The 18,653-nt window shown below is 36.5% G+C and overlaps 1 long non-coding RNA gene across 1 annotated transcript in view; it reads left to right on the top strand.

Annotated features, from left to right (window-relative positions):
• Positions 1-18,367, top strand: part of LOC113478955 — a 19,470-nt gene extending 1,103 nt beyond the window's left edge. Inside the window, exons 2-3 of the long non-coding RNA XR_003398168.1 lie at positions 9,270-9,282; positions 18,251-18,367. This is a non-coding gene — a long non-coding RNA (uncharacterized LOC113478955). The remainder of the gene's footprint in view (positions 1-9,269; positions 9,283-18,250) is intronic.
• Positions 18,368-18,653: the final 286 nt, after the last annotated feature.

Raw genomic sequence — 18,653 nt, 5'->3', positions numbered from 1 at the left:
GAAAGTAAACAAAGATGACAAATATTTTCCTGAAGGATGGTGGAATAGGTTTATTTTTGTAATGATGTCTATAAGCTATAAAGCCACATTTTGGGCAACTGTATAGAATTATTTCAAGTTTTAAAACCAGTATGTGTATAATGAAATCTATTAGTGGAGGAGCTTGTCCAGACATTTCATATACCTTGTGCATCATTCAGGTGGAAATATGGAAAACAGTCCAGGTCATGTTACAAATCTCAGACTGGTTATATATATTAGATGGGATCCCACCGTATGTTTATGAGAAAAAAGTACCCCTTTTTGCCTCAGTTGCTGATACAACAGAGGATTCTAGATGCTGTATCTCTGTTTGGTCTCATTGTGACACTTTGCAAATAGTGCAGTATGTTTAAGGGATTTGTACAATTATATTGCAATGCAATCATAAATTATATCTTCATTTTAGAGATTATTCATGTATTATTAACAAGACCAAAACATTCTGTAAAAAATGGAAATTTAATCTGAATACACCCCTTTCTTAAGGATAATGAGGGAAGAATTCAAACCACAAACTAAGATTCAGAGGCAATATTTCAGCTAATTAATTCATGCAGAGGCTACTTGAAATTCAGGGTTCCAAATTACAGAGATGGAGAATAATTTGGTGATATAGAATGGGAGACTAAAAATCTGCCTTGGTTTAGATCTGTGTCCTGAGATGGAATAACCAGATCTACTTATCTATTCCCTTTTTCAACACATATCGGAGGAAGACCACAAAAGAACACAAGTTTAAAACCCAAGCCAATGAAAAATTTACAGGCAAACATGCAAGTTTTATGACAGCTAAGTATGCAAAACATTACTTAAATGTTGTGTAGTACACATTTGAAGTATTACACTATACAGTTGTATGATCTATCCAGTATTTTGATGACAAAACTCTTAAATCATTCACTCATGACATTAGCTTCTATAAGGGGGACATTCTCCTGATAGTAGTGAGTGCAGTCTGTTAACATAGTTGTGCACATGCACCATAAAAGAATGATACTCTGCATAAAGTGATGAAGAGCAAATCAGGCCTCGTTAGAAAAGTGTTGGACAGCAAAAATATCAATCTTTCAGTGGACGTGTTAAATGAAAAATAAATGCAGAACGTGGACTGAATGTTCTGAAATTACAGTAGATCTGCGTCCATAAAAAAAAGAGATCTGATGAATTTACTTTTACAGCAACAGAATTTCTTGATGCAAAACTCTTAGAGTAAGAAATTTGGTCAAGGAAGGGTCAGAGAATGGCTGCCCTTTGATAGGTCTGTACTCCTATACTCTGCATATGGTTTTGCTATTGCTGCAGTAAGAGAAAGATAATGAGACTGTGATGTGTATTTTCATGTTTTATGTTATGTCCAAAAGGGCAACGGATGATTATTGATGCTTCCCACAGAATTGCTCCAGCATCCCTTACATAAGATTCATACATACCTGTTCTGCCTGTAGGATTCTTAGTTTGAGTTTTATAGATAGATTACTGGTAATCTAAAGGTAGGTAAGTATTATTTAAACTGATAAAAGATGAAGTTTTTATTATTTTATATAGTTTAATAAAATAGGCAAGCATTTGCACCATGACATATAAAGCTACAATTTCAATTGGTTATTTTTGCTTAGAAAAGCATGCTTGCACACAGAACCTTTAGTGAAGTTTATTAAACAGAGATAAAAGGTATTACATACAGTAGGGAGAAGGAACCCAGATGCTCATGTGAGAAGGAACCTGAAAAGAATTGGTAAGATAAGTATGCATTCCCTACAAAAGGTGATAGTAATTCTGCCTCACCAGTAAGCCAGCACAGGCAAGGGAGAACCAGATAAACTTCAGAGGTGCCAGCCTCTATCAAGTTCTATAGCTAATTATCAACTTCTTGAGAAGTTCCCTGTATTGCCCATTTTGATATCCAGCTGCATTTACATGCTCCATTTCTAAAGGTGATGTTCCACAATAAAATTTAGATATAAAAGTACACTAAACATTGATGATTCAATTAAAGGTGATCCTACCATAATGAAAAACCCTTTTAAAAGTACAAATTCCCCAGAATGTTTTCACAAGATATATTGTATAGTTTTGGTCTCTTTCCCACATTTTAATAGGTTTTGCTTAGAGCTGTGTAATAATTCTGGCCAGAAAAAATTATTCAGTGCATAATGGCTAAATGTTTTCACTACTATTGCTACTATCCTTTTTGCCCTGTTAGACTCGGGGTTGGGGGTGGGGGGCAGGAAGCAGTTTCCAGATTCATTAGCAGATGCACTGATCCTATCGATTCTATATCTCTTAATAAACAGGATGTTCGTGAAGGCAGTCTGTTTATATTAATTTATGATCTGTAGCAGCACTGGGGCGCTTTTTTTGAGTCCTCTCCTCATATTACCTATGAGGTTTATGGGTCTAGAAAGGATCAGAATAGCTTTAAAAGGACCATATGTGGGCTGCAAAGCCTTTCTAGGAGCCCATAGGGGTCTCTGTGGGACAATCCATATGTCTGAGAGTTTTGTCGTGCAGCAGGCATAAAACAGCATCCCTGCCTTTGAAACAGACAGAGCTATTGAGATGAAATGACAGAGATGGAAATACTGCTGTAAAAAACAGTGGGAAATAATGTGGCTAGAGGCAGAATTAACTATAACTGTACACTTTACTGTCTTTGCTAAAGGTTGGTTTTGTTGTTTTTTTTTTTTCACCTCGAGTTTCATTTCACTCTGCTTCCTTTCTCAGTTTAGAATACTGGAGTATGTAAACACTGTCTTAATATTTCCTTAATTTCAAGAAGACAAATAATGTGTGATTATTCACATGTTTTAGAATACAATGTAAATTATCAGGACCAAAACTTCTGTTTTAGGCCTTTTCTATGTTAGATAGAATATCAGTGAAAATAAGATAAAGTTTTCCCACAGGAAATTTTTTTTGAAATTGAATTTAAATTAACTCCTTATTGCAAAAATAAAACATGGATTTGTCATAATCGTATTGTCCAGTAGCCTGTTCTACAGTGCTGTTCTGTTCTACATCGGTGAGATTTCAATCTGAGTCTGAGTGCCTACTCTACAGCATTGCACTAAGACCAGGGCTTTCACTGACAGCTCTTTAGTCATGACTGCAGTCTATTTTAAATCTAATTTCTCACAGGTTTCACAGGGGAGTTTGTATGCATGTGATGTAAAAGAAACCCAAGCAGTATTATGGACAATGAAAGCATAAGCTTCTCCTTCCTGAAATTCTCCACAGAGAAGCTGCAGCAACTGCCTCTGGGTGTTCTTGGTTCTGTTTCACCACTTTGCCATCTGGGGAAACATAAGAGAATCAATACATCAGATTCTGGAGGTTATGTGTTAGAGGTTATTTCTTTTTAACAGATGAATTGTTTTCCTCTTTTTCCTCATAAATATAAAAACAGGGGGGAAATATCGTAACTAGTGACAACTGAAGTAATTAAATACTGCAGCTTTGCTTAGATACAGATAAAAAGGTTGTAAACCTTGCTTGACAGTGTCCAGTCACAGCGTGAAGGACAAATTTTTCATGGACTTTGCATTAGTGTGATATATGGTTCTCATTGCCCCCTCCCCCCCAATAAATTACCTTCATCCAGGATAAACATAAATAGAAGAAGAAGCAGTAACATTACTTGATAATTTAATTCTCCTTCACTGTGTCCTTGAAACTTCTCATAAAATATTGCAATATTTTAGAGTGAATTAATGCACAAGGTACTGAAGTACTGTGAGATCCCAATAGTTTCACAAAATTAGACAGGCATTGATTTTAAACTTTTTTTTTTTCTTCTTTATTAACATATTTCTTTGTATACAAAAGGAATTTTTATGGAATACAGCTATCTCTGGTCTTTAAAATTATAATGTCAATTGAGATGCTTATTATTAAATGGTTGACATTATTCCATGTTGTAAATGTTAAGATTACAGAGTTATTACATTCTGCCAATAAAATTAAGAATGCATGTACTGATTCATTTTCAGTTAAACATGAACAAAAATGGTTTTAGCTTCCTGATCCCATGAGAATATTCTACCCAAAGTTCTTCATCTGTACAAATGTCTCAGAAATGTTTGAACATGATTATGAGGGTTTTTTTCCATGAACGAATGTGTAATCCTGAATAATTCTTACTTGCATCATTTATATCATACCTTATGGTCTTTATTACAGAGACAAAGTGCCTTGGATATTTAAAGGTCTAAATAAAAAGCAGATCTGCCCCATGTGATATAATATTCATAATATTCATATTAAGTCATATCGTCCTGGAATGTCTAAAGGCTCAAAAGGCAGGAATCCTGGATTTCTGGCTGTGACCACTGAAAATAGAAACAACACCCTAAAACATGACTGTCTATTCATCCTTCTTATAAAGGGAGAAAGTACTGGAACCTTCACCGTTCAGCTGAAGGAGTCAGCTCAGGGGAATGAACCCCCTCTCCTTTGTCCCTTTTTTCCATCTTGGCTAGTGCTCCCTGTATATATGATCACCTGATGGTCTAACCTAGAGTAGATGTAACTACTTCATTTTAACATATCCTCTGTGCTGCTGACTTCTCTCTTCTGTCAAGGTATGGCATCTATTGTCTCAGCTCCATTGATAAGGAGATGACAGGCCTTCTTTTCTTCAGACAAGTGCTAACCGAGTACAAAACCCAGGAGTTTCAACACTATCACTTTTGGAGAGTTGTGCTTAACTTCAGACACCAACGAAACTGCAAGGCTAACAGGACAGAGGCTTTACACTTTCCTAGTTTTGGAAAAGTGCAGGGCATGATGACCATGCGGTCTGGTTTACAGCTTGGATTTTATTGGATTGAAGTCTGTGTGACCCAATAGGTGGCATGGCTGTGACTTATGATACTTATGATATATGACATATGAAGTTATATGTCAGAAAAGAAGAGGAAAGCTGCAAGAATTGATTTGATCCAACAAGTTCAGTGTCTTCAGTAGGAAAATGTTTGTAACTAGATAAGAAAAAAGAGCATGAATATACACTGTATGTATATCATACTCCATAATGATAATTAATGTAGTCTCCAATAGGATCTGAGGACTATCGGCCACTTGCGTCATTGGAGGTGGCCATAACTGATAGTTCTGAATTAGTTTTCAGTATATTCTCTGGTCTTGCCAAGGTGGAATTTGAGCCATATTTTTAAAATTTAAGATTGTGAACAGATTTTGAATGAATTCTATCTAGCTGTTAGCAGAATTAGAGAGAGAACATTCAAAATGGCATTGCTGTCTGTGATATGCCTGGAATTGTGGGAACAACCTTTGTATTACCCTTAGGAAAAGCATTTTGGACTATTTTGTTCTCACAATATACATGTGTATGTTACTACTTCTATTATTTGAAATTTGGTGTCCTTTGTATACTCAGTATCTTTGTGAATTAAAGCCACTTCAGTAAAAGCTTTGCCTATTAGAGACCATGATACAGATTCTGTTTCATATAGTCAGTTTTAAATAAGTATACCCTGCCTTGAGTAAAAAAAAACCAAAATTGACCCAATAGAACAGTATCCTTGGCAGGGAGAAAGAAAATTATAAAAGCAGTAGGAATTGCTAAGGTTCTGGTGATACAGTTTACTAAAAGAGTTCTATGTATCAGGATACAATGTATTGTAACCACAATTTATCATCCAGTGGGCATGAGTACATTAGACCTACCAAAACCAAGAGATGTGAATTAATCTCCATTCCTCTGTGGTGCTTGGATAATGTTCTGGAACAATGTGTGTTGAGGAGAGAGATAGCATTATAATACATGCATAAATAGCTTAAATTATTATAAATTGCAAGAACAAATTTTGACTTTTTTCATTGTTTCTAGATATTACGACAATTACATGTTAATTACCACTATAGAATACAAGTATGAATCCGACAGTGAAAATGTCTTGCAAAATTATGTCTGACTTTTTTCTTTAAAACGTGCAGGATCAGTAAGAATATGCTGATTTTGAAGATAAATCAGTTTATACCATTTGAAAGCTTCTGTCCCATTTGGCTATTAAAGCTATATTTTCTATTACATCATCAATAAGATAAATAGTGACGATGTGGCAGGCTTAAGTATACCATAAAGCCTAAAAAAAGAAACAAACATCTAAGACCTCCAAAATATATGTGCTAGAGAACTAGATAGATCTAAAGAACTCAGCAACAGGTTTCCATATCAATAACTTAGTCTTCAGATTTTAATAGCTTCAGTGATCTAGGGAAATAGACTCTATATCCAGCAAAATGCAAGTTTATAGCTCAGTGGATGGAGATTCAGGCTTCCATTATAAATAAATGACATTGCATTAAATTGCCCTAGCCTCTTACTGCACAACACTATCTGACACCAGTAAAATATTGCTACATTACCTTGCCCTTTGTACCAACAACAGCAGCACATATTGCCAACAGTTAATTTGCCCCAGGGAACACTGGTTTCTTTGTGAACAGCAATGCACGTCAGTACAAGTGGGTTGATATCTCTTTCCCCCATTTATTTCCAATGCAAGACATCTTCACTTTTGTGGCAGGACTGAAATAGAGATAACTGAAAAGTCACCTTATGCAACCGTTTTTGCTTCTTTGAGCTATTCATTCTTGTATGAGGTAAGATAGATGCTGATTTACAATAGGCAACTTGTACTGAGCACATCATATTTTACATTATTTTTTGAATAAAATATGAAATATTAGCCCTAAAGACTTTAACTTTTTAAGTAAATAGAGGCTTAAACATTGTCAAAAAGACAGGTGGTGCCTAATTTAGTAAATATTTTGCAGAAGCTTATGACATAAGATGAAGCTTTTCTATTCACTTGATAGCATACATTATACTGGTTTAGTAGAAGTACCACTTACTCAAAGTGATTCTCTCTGAGTTTGCATTTTACAGCTGTTATAAGGTCCTTCTCCCTTCTGCTAAGCAGAACACTGAGGGAGTAGCCTGAGTAGATTGCACAATGGGTAGACAAACACTTTACTTCAGACTGGTATTCAATGTCTTGTACTCTCAGCATAATAAAGTGCCAAGTGGTACATTTGGTAAAATTATAGAGGATTATCTTACATAGTGTTTTACATAGTATAGAGGATTATCTTACAAGTGCTCACAGGCACATGCAGATCAGTGTTCTTACATCAGTGTTTGTAAAAAGTAGAACTAACATAGAAAAAAAGCATTTCTGGTATTGATATGCAATAAATATACTATTTGACTTGTTTGATTTACTAAGTTGATAAGCTTAAAAAAAAAAAGTGTGTATGTGTATATGTGAGGAGGAAGATTACTGTTCTGTATTTCTTGGATCTCTTACAATTTCAAAATACACTACATAAATATTCCAGAATTTGTCCTATGTTCAAAAATTCTTGGCGACATCAGAGGCAATGTACTTTCAGAAGCAATGTCTACAGATATTTTCCTCTGTGAGGTGCTCTGTCTGACTGGAGTGTGTTTGATACGATCTAGGAGTGTGTATTAAAATCCCTGCCAATGGGATTCGGGCACTTTATGTGTTAGTCAACATTATATCTGAACTACAGTGGGAGATAGGCAAGCACTTGACGACCAGTCCACCAAAGTAAGGTTGTAAATTTAGGAGCCCAGAGAACTTCACAGTTCAAAATTTAAGTAGTTAATGGCATTTCTAACTACAGGCTCTGGTGATTTCCATACTGTAGTTTAGACTGAGGGAATTCTCTGGGAAATAATGTGTTTGTACTTGGACAGTATCATTTTTCTTCCCCATGAAGTGCTAAGGCTTGGACAACTGGCCCAAGCCAGAGTTGACCTATAGATGAATCCTGTATATTTTATAACTGAAAGCCATTGTGCTAGTAGGTATTGTACTAAGTTATAACAACCTACTTATGCTGATGTAAAAAGTGCTAAAGCATTGACATACTGAAGCCTGAACAACTGGCCCCAAGCTGAAGCTGCTAACTTAGTATGTAATCATTAGCAAAGTATGTAAACTCGCTAGTGAAAGATGCAGCTTAGACAAAATATAATCAGTAGTGAGGAGAGAATGTATCCAACTTCCCTTGTTTAGCCTTGTTCAAGGCTGAGAACCCACGCATTTGGCCTTGTTAGAAACTCCCTTGGTTTCCCCCCCTGAGCCTTGGCCAGGCTTTGTGTGGAATCCAACAGGAGAATGAAACCAGAAATTTTCTGCTCAAAATAAAGGTGCCAGCTATTCTGGCTTGTCCATCTCTGGTATATAAGGCTGGGCCTGTTTGCAGCGACTTTAGCAGGCTCACCTGTGGGTGGACGCACCGCATAGGATTTTCCCCTTGCCGGGACAGGCTCTGCAAATCCTCACTGTAACCGGGGCACCCCAGCGACTGTGGATCTGGATGATGACATGCAAGTGGTGATGTATTTTTCTTAATCTCCATTCTCTCTCTTGTGTAGTAATGATCTAATGCATTACCCTGTTTTTTCCTGTTTTCTACTTTAAGTGCACTATTCTGCTTTTTTCTTACTGCATGTTTTCTGTATTACATTGTTATCACTAGTAAAATACGCCTGCTCTTTTCACTCTGGTGTCTGAGTTTAATTGGTATCCTTAAGCAGCAGAACACCCCAAAGCATCTGCTACTGGCCACTGTCAGACAAGACTTTGGGCTAAACACACTCAAGCTTTTATGAAGTATTTTTACTTAAATTACCATTAGTCCAATTTAAGATACCTATTAGGTCTCTGGATCAGGTTTTTAATCTGTTTCTGCCTCACAATCTTTTCTCACTAGTGCTGTAAGGGACGTACACAACATTAAAAATATATAAATATAAAATACATGTATTTGTAAACTTTTGAATAAGCTCATTGCTACTGCTCAAAGATTACACAGTGTGTCTGGACTGTGAAATAGTGGAATACAAAACTGAAAACATTCAGATTTTTTCCCTGTTATGATACCTTCCCCTCTCAGCCACTTTGTCCATAAGAATTTCTGCTGTTGGACAGCCTTATACCAGAAAGACACTGTAACACCCTAGTCTGTGAACCAAGCAAAGGACTCTCTTAGCATAGGTAAAGTTGTATCAGGAAATCTGCACTTTGACCTGTAATTGTTAATTATACCACTTCAAATAAAGCAAGCTCTCTTTGTGAAGTGCAGTTGAGTGATACTACTTTATCTTTTCTAAAGGTTTCTGCCAGCTGTGTCACTCACAGATCACCCCTTATCCATCTTTAGATCAGCATTGCTGTTATGGTTGTGAAAATCAAACAAAATACTGCAATTCTAAATTTTCACTATAATTTTTGCAATATTCAGAAGGGTCTGAAAAAATATGGATGATTTGGCTGATATTTTCTCCGTATGTTTTTTGCTCAGTCATTTAATGATGCTGTAGATATGTATGGTTTGATGCCAATAATTCAGCTACCAGAAGAGAAGGATGTTTATATTACAAAAACGGGCATGCAAACAGGCTTGCTACAGTCATAGCAATAAAATGAGTGTAACACCAACATAACAATGCTAAAATTAAGACATGTCTTGGTGACCTCTAAAAATATACATACACCACTAGGGGCTGGGCATGGATTACTTTTCAGTCAGGTTTGCAACCTGTGCTGACCTCAGTGTAGTTAGTTAAGGTTGTACTAACCATGATATCTGTGCTAGGTAGTCTACTAGCTGAGATATTTCTTTTCTGTATTGCAATATAGGCAAATCTCTTGGTGTCTGGAAATGCCACTTCCATTTCCTAGCATTTGTTGTTCAAAGAAGACTTTTATTCTCTTTGCTGCTATTAATTTGGTTTCCTAGTTTATGAAATTCTCTCTGTTGGTGCTCTAAATTTTAGAGCAAACTCTTCATATACATAATCAAAATTATTTTCTTCATAACTATGTTTTGATCAGCATTATTGATCATGACTTCCCTTGTTTAGAAACAAACAGAACGGCACTCTCAGAATCACTTATCTCTTTCCTTCTTCTCTTCAGGAGTAATCATGTCGATCAGCCTCTTTACTTAGTCACTGAGAAAACTCACCCCTTGCTGTTAGGAACTGTAAATTGATTTGCATTACAGAACATGAAATATAAAGTCTCAGATAACAAAAACTGACTGTAATTATAGTCACACACAAAAAACCCACAGAGGGAGACTTTTAAAGCTGAGTGCCAGCAAAGCAAAACAAAACCCAAACTCAAGGAAATCCAGTTATGAACGAAACACTCCATATGTCTTCTAACACATAAATGTCATTAGACACATTATGCAATTCATTAACATGGAAGTCTGCTGTGCTTAGATATTGTTCAAAGCAGGAAAGGTGTCATTATGGTGTTTGTAACTTTTATTGGTTTATCTTTCAATTACAAGAAATTTGTGTGGGTGGAGAATATGTGTTTGATGAGGTATAACCAGATCTTGAGTCCTAATTCTGTACCTGCTACCTACATGTGCACATTGCAAGTAGTTTTTTTGTGCTATAGTTTACCTGTCTATCAAGTGGGAATTATACATATGTTTTGTGGATTAATTAGGTGAAAATTCTGAGGTACTTTTTGAACACGTAGAGTGCTATGTAAATATTAAGACTCAGATCCACACAAGTGTTTAAGCACTTAACACCTGTCAAAACAAACAAAATTAAGTGCCTAAGTATCTTTTTGCAGATCTGAGCTTTTCTGCTTGCTGTTTGTAACTTTTGTTTTTTCTTTAATCAAGCAGTTGTTGCTTGTAGAATGTGTTGGTGAACAAGTTCAATAAAGAAAATTACATGCTCATGCTGGTAAGTATTTTTCAAATGTTGCGGTTTATTACAACTATACTTACAGTTTTGTACAGTGCATTTTCCATCTTCAGGCCTTATGGAGGTTTCTATTAACATAAATTATTAAGAGGAAAATGGAAGCCTTTATTCTCAAGGTTCAGTTGCTCTTTTTCATGTACATGTGTAATTGGAATTGTTACTCTAGGGACCACTGTGTGTACAAAGGTTTCTTTTTAGTTTTGGTTGGGATTTTTACCCTCAAAACAGAATGCAATTCATACATTTTTAGTCTACAGTAGTAATTATTTGTGACAAAGTGATGAGTTCCATCTCTGAGTGCTATGAATAGAAAAAAATTATATCTTAAATGCATAGAAGGCAAGAATATGAGACAGTCAGCCATGGTGAGAGAAATATCTTGATGAATTCATAACCAGAGGGCTCACTTCTTCAACCTTCTGCAGACTGTTCAGTTTACAACAACACCCTGTGTTGTTACTCCATTACTGTACAGTGATTTCATTCAGCTTCCAGCTGCACAGGCCTTTATGTCCATTATCAAGTCACATGTATACACTGTTGTTACATTAAGCAAATATGTATGTAATATACTGCTATTATCCAGGGAGCTAGCCACTGAAGTTAAAATTAATTCCCACTTTCACAGATAAACAAACAGCATGCTGAAGACTTTAATGTAGTATTTGGTACCTCTGACACATAGAGACACATGAAGTTGTGCAAGTCAGCCCTAGTTAAAAACTGGGCCCACGCTTTTATTTCAGTTCATTATTTTCCAAATCCCCTTACTCAGTGTCTTTATTTTTTTAAGGAAATCTGTCACATTATGTCCTTTCTTGTTTTAGGAATATCTTGCATAAAACAAGCCAGTAGTGACCTCTCATATATATAGTGTATATACAATGTATATATATATATAGTGTATATACAATGTATATATATATATATATATATAAAATATCATTTCTAGTGAATAGCAGGCAGTTATTAATACGGTATATAAAAAATGCTTATGCTGGTTTTGAGTGACAGGGTTTTTGGTAGCAGGGGTGGGGGCTACAGCGGTGGCCCTGGTGAAAAACTTCTCAAGGCTCCCCCGGCTCCAAGTCAGACCCACCTTTGCAACAACACCAGGCCAATCCGGCCTCTGTGATAATGTAATTACAAAGGTGAACCTGAGAGGTGGGGGGACTTGGAGGAGGCGTTAAGAGGTCACCTATGAGAGCACCGAGGTCAGTTTAAGGAAGGAGGAGGAAGGGGGGAAGGTGCACCTGAGCATGGACCCCCCTTGTATCTCGTGGTGAGATGGCAGGGCCACCCCCCTGCCACCCATGGAGGTCGCCAGAGGAACAAAAATTCACCTGCAGCTTGTGGAGGAGCCCACACTCGAGCAGGTAGCTGTGACAGGCTAAGACTCTGTCAGAAGATGCAGTCCCCCCTGTTGTAGTTCAGCACTTGGAGGACTGCAGCACGTGTGGGTGCATCTCTAGAAGAATGCATCCCATGGGAAGGACTCACAGCAGAGAGAGTTTGTGTCTCCCATGAGAGGGACTCCACATGAAGCATGGGGAAGAATGCAGGAGAGTGCTTCCCCCCCGCCTTGGAGGAAGAAGCAGTGGATTGACTGCACCCCATCCCCTGCCCCAGCACTGCTGGCGGAGGAGGTAGAAATAGTATGGACAAAAAAAGCTGGGCCCGGCAAGAGTGGAGGGGTGGGGGGAGGTGGTTTTATCATACATTAAGGCTTCTTATTGTCCAGTTCTGTCTGTTAAGAGTTGATTTTGCTAGTGTTTGAATTAAAGTGATGTTCTTTTTTTTTCCCGTAACAGTCTGTCTTTTTTACCTGTGACCATTTAAATTGGCGAGAGACCCCTCCCTGTCATCTCGATTCCTGAGCTTTTTTAATTTAATTCTTCTCCTCAGTGCTGGGTGGGAAGGAGTGAGTGAACACCTGCATGGTGCTCAGTTGCCCTCCAGGACTAAACCATGATAAGGCCATAGTTTAAAAATAGGGTTCAACAAAACAGCACATTTTTGGGTTGCCATTTTTAAGTTTTAAGCCACTTTTTTTTTTTTAATTTTACATTAAGTAAGCATGAACACATATTGGAGGATTTTTCAAGCCCAATTAGTACAATATGCAGAGAATTACATCTCCTGTCGCCATCCTTATAGTTATTTTTAAACACAGTTCTGGTGGAAAAAAGTTTCTGATTATTAAGTTCATCCTGATTTCCAAATACCAAGGCAATTCATTATTTAGCATTTGGATATGGTGTTGCTATGGAATGCTGACTGAATACATAGAGAAGTGAGACTGCCTTCAAACATTAATCTGATTTTTTTTCCAACGCTCAGGAATATTACATAAAGAATGGATTATGCAAGGGTATAACACTTATATAAAAACAATGGCTGTTGGGATAATTTGATTTTTTTGTTCGTGCTTTAGCATCACTGATGATAACAGCATGTCTGCTATTAGTCATCCTAGTTACTTGTAGTACAGGGACAGAACATGATACTAAGTATTTGTTGGTTGCCCAAGAAATGATGACTTCAAAGGACTCTTGCAGGTTCCTATATCCTAAATCTTCTAGGATAAGATAAAGTGCTGCAAGAAAATATATCAATATCTCAGATACATATACAGTATGTAACTTAAGGAGGATTTTAAAACCAGAAAAAATCTTTGTAGTTGTCTGGTCCATATATAAAGCTATTTAAACAATGTAACAGAAGAAATTTCTACATTATGACTACAACTGGAGGTAGATAATATCTTTTAGACAAAGTTGAACAAAATAAAATGCACCTTAAATTTTAAAATTCACTGCAGCTCTTTGCATATATATGTAGAAGGTTTAACAGAATTTATACTTATCAGTGTTAATGGAAACTGTATTCACTTACGGAAAAAGCAATGAATGATGAATAACTCCTTTAAATTCTGTCTACAAGTTTAAGATAATGCCATTACTGGAGGTTAAGTTCTTTAAGAGTAGCAACAGCCATAATAATTAGTTTGCATCTTGAAGTTACAGTCTGACCTCTCAGAAGTCATAGAAAACAAATATGCAATAAAAAGGCATGGAAAGAAAGAACAGACAAGAAAAAGGTTCATACAGTTAAAATCATTGTTGGACTACAGGTTCTGCATTATTCCCCATCAGTTAAATCTAAGCAAACAATGTGTGTCTGTGTTGACTATCCAGTTACTTGCTGGCAACTTACTTGAAAGCATTATTATAAGGATAAGCCTTCTTAAAACTTTGAAAAAAAAGCAGATTCTAAAAAAGAAAAACCCCGAACAAACCTGAAATAAATAAATAAACATATGCATTTCTTCCAGGCTTACAGTCCTGGATTGTTTCTTAAATATGCATATTTGGGGTTAACAATCTTTTAATACTCTTGACAATAAGATTGAGGATACAATGAAAACTTAATGAGTACATGTTTAATGCTTTTAGTTGCTATGTCACTGTTTTTAATAGGAACTGATTCCAGTATTGAACTGCCATTTCACTTAGTCTGGTTCTAGTCCAACACACAAGGAGCAGAAGAGAATGCAGTGTTTTTCTCCCCAACTTTCCGAATATTATGGGTTTTTTTTCTGTTCTCAAATTTTTGTAATTGTTAAGTGGAAAAGAATCAGTTAAAAGGCTTTGGCTTAAAACAGGACAAAACCACCAGGGAAATTCATAGATACTAGAGAAGCCTCTTGATCCGTATAATACAGTCAATAAGGCTAGGACTCCCAAGGGGGGTCTTAAGGTCCTTGTTTTTAGCTTTGTGTCTGTGATGCCTTTTGGTCTAGTAGCATGTGTTTCAGAAGCTCCTGAAATCATGAGGGGCTTGGCATCACAGAATAGGATCCTTCATAAAAGATTAGTGGAGACTCATTTGATTCCAGGCTGTCAAGCTGATAATGTCTGAGGGTTCCTGATCTCACATATATTTTTAATAAGGACTGAAGAAGAACCGCTTGTAAGGCTCTCTTACTACAACCATTCTGTGGGGTATTTTAAAATCCCAAAATGGATGAAATGAAAAATTATTTTAAAAGTCTGAAACATGAGACTTATACTCTGTAACAAAGCTTTGAAATATTTATTTTTATAAAATTAAAGTACTGTGAAGCAGTATTTCTTCTTAAAGGATGTTTTAGATTCTAATTCTCACATAAATATATTTTAATTCAGAACTATCCTCTTTTCTTTCTGCATGCTCAAACTTGCTGCATTGCAGTGTTGTGCATATTTGTAATTTAATGTTGGTAAACCTCTTTAAATGTTAACGTTGTTATTTAAACACAGATATGCATTTCAGTTTGAAAATGTAATGATCACAAAAACCAGAAGGCTCTAATTTAGATGAAAGGTCAGAGTAGGAGTCAGGCACAATTATTTGCATAATCAAGTATAATTTTTTATTTTTGTGTATGCTTGTTTACCCACTGAATAGTGGTGACAACATAGCAACCATGTACAGATACCTAATTTAAGCGCGGAAGTCTACTTAAGGGTCTATCTACCCTTTTCAACTCTACTGATAAGGAGCTTCTGTAGAGTGTAAAAGGAGTGTTGCAGGTTCAAAGTTATGCAGTCAGTGAACAAAAGGCAGTTAAGACACGTGGTTATGGTTTGTGAAAGAGGTTTATCTCTTTCAGAGGTGTTTTCAGATTTGCTCTTCTGTCAAAATCCAGTCCATAGGATGTCACAAAATATATCTAGGATGATTCAAAGATGTCCGGGTGCAGAGAAGTGGTTAGTATTTCCCACTGAAATAATTCAATAGGTGCTTGGCACAGGATGTTCTCAGAGTGTCTCCAAGTCACAGAGTAGCTATGCAATCAGTAGTTTCTTTTCAATTTTTGTCTTAGTGCAACAAGGAGAGTCTTTCGTTATCAATCTGTATTTTTTTACTCCAAGACAGCCCTTCACAGTTTCAGTGAAACAAAACTCGAAAGGGATTTAAAATGTAGACCTTGCAGTCTCATTAGCTGTTGTCTCACCCCCAGCATTCTCCATTTTCAAAGTAATTTCCTCTGAATCAAGGGCCCTTCCCAGAACATGGCATGGTTACATGAATTTGTCCTGAGCACTTACCTGGGGAGCAGTTTGCAAGTGTCACAACTGATTTCTTTTGTTTAAGCTGACTTTTTTTTTTTTTTTTTTTTTTATTTGCTGCATTATGTACAAGTGCCTTAATTTGTGCATTGCAGTCTGTTCATAAATTGCTTTCTCTCTTAATAATGAAATAGATAAACACTTAAGATTTTAATGTAGACTGAGAGATGGGTTATATTTGTCCTAATGTCTGGGAAGGGCAGACAGTTCTTGTACAGATATTAGCATTATGAAACGAAAAGTTATATGTAATTTTTAACATTCTTTTATGTCCTTTTAACAGTTAGAGAACACTAAATCTGCATTTGATGAGTAGGTAGGACACAGTAACTAAATTTTTCTTTAGGAAAAGAAACCAGATTATTGAAGATTAAACTAGTAGCTTTAAATTCAAAACATTTATCAAAGCAATGTAAGTAGGAGAGGTCTTGTGTTTCTAATCTGCCATGTTTTCAGTCTCTGTTCTCCCTTTCTTCATAGGGTAATTTACATTTTTCCAGGTGTTGAGAGAATACAACACTTAAATGTAGATTACTAATAAGAAAAAGCAGTCACAATAGATCAGATTGTGTAGAGGTTGATATACAAGATGTAATTTTGTGGGGACACAATGGTTGAATAACAGAATCTTTACAGTTTGCAAATCTGATTTCTGTGAAAGATTGTGATCCATTGTGAAACCTAATCTTGTTACAGCAGTTGAACTCATCATACTGTAGTTATGTGGGGAGAAGTGGGGTGGAGAAGAGAGACTGCAACACATTTCTTCATTCATTATCATTAGTTGTTTTACATGGAAATAATGGACTTACATTGCATAGACTTATGTTGTAACAGTCTTGAATTTCCCTGCTGAGACCACCTTGAAATGTTCTGCACTGCATATTTTTTCACAGAATTTCCCAATGCAATACCTTAACAGAGAATCCTGCTTCAAACTGTGTAGTATGATGGGACAACATGCTTTTGCTTGATACTTCAGGGTAGTTAGCACAAGGTTAAATTTACCCATGTGTTTTTATCCACAATTTTAAGTTATTTCCCTGCACTTGGAGTTTGGATCTCCTCAAAGGTAAGAAATCTTTCAACACAGGAGCCTGCAATGGTTTACATAAAACTGAAAATACAAGCCTGGCTGTTACAGTATTAAGCTTCTGAGTGCTTGGTTTATCAGTAGATGTTTTGACAGGAAGCACAGGGAAAGTGTCCTAGATGGCAAATGTGAGTGACCAATTACAAGTAAAGTGCAGACTGAGAGCTTTGTAAATGCAAGTAAATTATACAGATAGGACTTCTAACTTTGTTACCTCCCCAGCTGCCATGCCCTTAATATTATTTTAAATTATATTCAGTAGGATAATTTAAATATAAATCATTAAATCTATTTCACTGGATTATCTGTATGCACCCAGAGATTAATATAACCAGATTCTAATCCATTGGCTGTTTTGTGGATATTTTCCTCTGCCATCCTAGCTATTGATATCAGCAGGCTGACAGTCTTTGTCCACAATGAATTACATTGTTCAGAAGTGTTGATCATTCTAGAAAAGTGTAAAAGGGATTTTTTCTGGTTTATTGATGCTGGTTTCTCCATTAGGCTTTTTGAATGAGTGAGTTTGGACAGCTCTCAGCAAAGATTTCAGATGTGTACAGGAGCCATGAACCAGATATGCCTGGCTTCTGATTTTTACTTTTATTTCACATAATATACAATTTCATAACATATTTGGGGAATATTTTGAAATAATTAATAAATCTGAAGAAGCTGTGATTTGAAAATATATTGCATAGATAGAAAAATGCCTATATGTATCAAGTGATATATTTAGTCCTTTAGCTGAAGTCTGCATATTAATACAACTTTCTGTTTTTGAAGGTAGTGCTTCTGATTTACATTTCGTGATGAGCACATTCATCCATCAGCAAGTTTTATTGTTATAAATTACATGTATAAATTTGTGCGCCTGCTTTGAAATTTAGGAAGTTGTGTGGGTTTTGGCTGGGATAGAGTTAATTTTCTTCATTATAGCTAGTGTGGATTTGTGCTGAAAACAGTGTTGATAATACAGGGATGTTTTCATTATTGCTGAGCAGTGCTTACACAGAGTCAAGGCCTTTTCTGCTTCTCACACCACCCCACCAGCGAGTGGGCTGAGGGCACACAAGAAGCTGGGAGAGGACACAGCTGGGACAGCTGACCCCAGCTGACCAAAGGGATATCCCATACAGTATGACCGCCTGCTCATCAATAAAATGCTGGGGAAAGAATGGGGAAGCAGGGGATGTTCAGAATTAGGGCGTTTGTCTTTCCAAGTAACCATTACATGTGATGCAGCCCTTCTGTCCTGGAGATGGCTGACCACCTGCCTGCCAATGGGAAGTGGTGAATGAATTACTTGTTTTTCCTTGCTTGCATGGCTTTTGCTTTTCCTATTAAGCTGTCTTTATCTCAGGCCACGAGTTTTCTCACTATTACTTTTCTAATTCTCTCTCCCATCCCATTGGGAGGGAAGGGGAGTGAATGAGCAGCTGTATGGTGCTTAGTTGCTGGCTGGGGCTAAATCAATACAGGAGTTTAAAATTTTTCTTCCATAGACTAATTAAAAAAAACCCAAAACAGTTGTTCCTCATGGCTAAAGTGATTAACTAGCTTTGAATTACTGCCAGTTTTCTTTTAGCAGAAGAAGTAATTTGTGCTG

The sequence above is a fragment of the Athene cunicularia genome (genome assembly GCF_003259725.1).
Source record: "Athene cunicularia isolate RWA chromosome 3 unlocalized genomic scaffold, athCun1 chr3_part1, whole genome shotgun sequence".
Lineage (NCBI taxonomy): Eukaryota > Metazoa > Chordata > Aves > Strigiformes > Strigidae > Athene > Athene cunicularia.
The sequence above is the reverse complement of the archived record's forward strand: the minus strand, read 5'-3'. Positions and strand labels throughout refer to the sequence as shown.